This window comes from Pleurodeles waltl, chromosome 8, assembly GCF_031143425.1.
Source record: "Pleurodeles waltl isolate 20211129_DDA chromosome 8, aPleWal1.hap1.20221129, whole genome shotgun sequence".
Classification (NCBI taxonomy): domain Eukaryota; kingdom Metazoa; phylum Chordata; class Amphibia; order Caudata; family Salamandridae; genus Pleurodeles; species Pleurodeles waltl.
Genome location: NC_090447.1, coordinates 1,318,620,962 through 1,318,623,461, shown reverse-complemented (window position 1 = coordinate 1,318,623,461; position 2,500 = coordinate 1,318,620,962). Strand labels below are relative to the sequence as shown.

General features: G+C 45.9%; 4 pseudogenes; all 4 read left to right on the top strand.

Annotated features, from left to right (window-relative positions):
* Positions 1–365: 365 nt before the first annotated feature.
* LOC138255598 (5S ribosomal RNA) lies at positions 366–484 on the top strand (annotated as a pseudogene).
* A 448-nt stretch (positions 485–932) lies between these two features.
* LOC138257090 (5S ribosomal RNA) lies at positions 933–1,051 on the top strand (annotated as a pseudogene).
* A 446-nt stretch (positions 1,052–1,497) lies between these two features.
* On the top strand, positions 1,498–1,616 carry LOC138256423 (5S ribosomal RNA; annotated as a pseudogene).
* Positions 1,617–2,061: 445 nt separating this feature from the next.
* On the top strand, positions 2,062–2,180 carry LOC138255697 (5S ribosomal RNA; annotated as a pseudogene).
* The last annotated feature ends 320 nt before the right edge of the window (positions 2,181–2,500 follow it).

Sequence of the window (2,500 nt, the reverse complement as noted above, 5' to 3'; positions counted from 1 at the left end):
TATTATTTCTTCTACTCTTTTTTCCTTTCTTAAAATAAATAAAAAAACAGCAATAACACTAAAATACACTCTTTCTGAAGGAAAATTGAGAATCTTTTGCACTTCACACTCACCCCAAGCTGCTGGTGGTGAGCTGGTCTGCTGCTTGTGCTGGGCCCTAAAGAAAGGGAAGTCTGAGACGGTGTTTAAGTGCAGGTGAAGCGATTGCGAGGCTGGTGCAAAACAGGGCGTGTGCTTGGACCTCTGTAAGACGTTTGTGAAGGAGGGCAGTTTGTGAACACAAGAGTGCAGGTGTGTTTGAGAGCAGCAGGCTCCAGACCGGTGGGCTGTCTCAACACAAGAGACCTGAAACAGGAGTGTGATCTGCCTACGGCCTTACCACCCTGAATGTGCCTTATCTCGTCTGATCTCAGAAACTAAGCAGCGTCGGGCCTGGTTAGTACTTGGGTGGGAGACTACCTGGGAATACCAGGTGCTGTAGGCATTTTGCCCCTTGCAGACAGTAGGTGGTGCACGTCTTAGAACAAATGCATAGAGTACTCTCTAATGTTAATTTTCATTTATTATTATTTCTTCTACTCTTTTTTCCTTTCTTACAATAAATTAAAAAATAGCAATAACACTAAAATACACTCTTTCTGAAGGAAAATTGATAATTTTTCTGCACTTCTCACTCACCCAAGCTGCTGGTGGTGAGCTGGTCTGTTGCTGCTTGTGCTGGGCCCTAAAGAAAGGGCAGTCTGAGACTGTGTGTAAGTGCAGATGAAGCGATTGTGAGGCTGGTGCAAAACAGTGTGTGCGATTGGCCCTCTGTAAGAAGTTTGTGAAGGAGGGCAGTTTGTGAACAGTAGAGTGCAGGTGTGTTTAAGAGCAGCAGGCTCCAGACCGGCGGGCTGTCTCAACACAAGAGGCCTGAAACAGGGGTGCATTCTGCCTAAGGCCATACCACCCTGAATGCGCCTGATCTTGTCTGATCTCAAAAGCTAAGCAGCGTCGGGCCTGGTTATTACTTGGATGGGAGACTGCCTGGGAATACCAGGTGCTGTAGGCATTTTGCCTCTTGCAGACAGTAGGTGGTGCACGTCTTAGAACAAATGCTTAGAGTACTCTCTAATGTTAATTTTCATTTATTATTTCTTCTACTCTTTTTTCCTTTCTTAAAATAAATAAAAAAACAGCAATAACACTAAAGTACACTCCTTCTGAAGGAAAATTGATAATTTTTCTGCACTTCACACTCACCCAAAGCTGCTGGTGGTGAGCTGGTCTGTTGCTGCTTGTGCTGGGCCCTAAAGAAAGGGCAGTCTGAGACTGTGTGTAAGTGCAGATGAAGCGATTGTGAGGCTGGTGCAAAACAGGGTGTGCGATTGGCCCTCTGTAAGAAGTTTGTGAAGGAGGGCAGTTTGTGAACAGTAGAGTGCAGGGGTGTTTGAGAGCAGCAGGCTCCAGACTGGCGGGGTGTCTCAACACAAGAGGCCTGAAACAGGAGTGTATTTTGCCTACGGCCATACCACCCTGAATGCGCCTGGTCTCGTCTGATCTCAAAAGCTAAGCAGCGTCGGGCCTGGTTAATACTTGGATGGGAGACTGCCTGGGAATACCATGTGCTGTAGGCATTTTGCCTCTTGCAGACAGTAGGTGGTGCACGTGTTAGAACAAATGCATAGAGTCCTCTCTAATGTTACTTTTCATTTATTATTTCTTCTACTCTTTTTTCCTTTCTTAAAATAAATAAAAAAACAGCAATAACACTAAAATACACTCTTTCTGAAGGAAAATTTATAATCTTTCTGCACTTCACACTCACCCAAGCTGCTGGTGGTGAGCTGGTCTGTTGCTGCTTGTGCTGGGCCCTAAAGAAAGGGCAGTCTGAGACTGTGTGTAAGTGCAGATGAAGCGATTGTGAGGCTGGTGCAAAACAGGGTGTGTGCTTGGACCTCTGTAAGAAGTTTGTGAGGTAGGGTAGTTTGTGAACAGAAGAGTGCACGTGTGTTTGAGAGCAGCAGGCTCCAGACCGGCGGGCAGTCTCAACACAAGAGACCTGAAACAGGAGTGTGTTCTCCCTACGGCCATACCACCCTGAATGCGCCTGATCTCGTCTGATCTCAGAAGCTAAGCAGCGTCGGGCATGGTTAGTACTTGGATGCGAGACCGCCTGGGAATACCAGGTGCTGTAGGCATTTTGCCTCTTGCAGACAGTAGGTGGTGCACATCTTAGAACAAATGCATAGAATCCTCTCTAATGGTACTTTTCATTTATTATTTCTTCTACTCTTTTTTCCTTTCTTAAAATAAATAAAAAAACAGCAATAACACTAAAATACACTCTTTCTGAAGGAAAATTGAGAATCTTTTGCACTTCACACTCACCCCAAGCTGCTGGTGGTGAGCTGGTCTGCTGCTTGTGCTGGGCCCTAAAGAAAGGGAAGTCTGAGACGGTGTTTAAGTGTAGGTGAAGCGATTGCGAGGCTGGTGCAAAACAGGGCGTGTGCTTGGACCT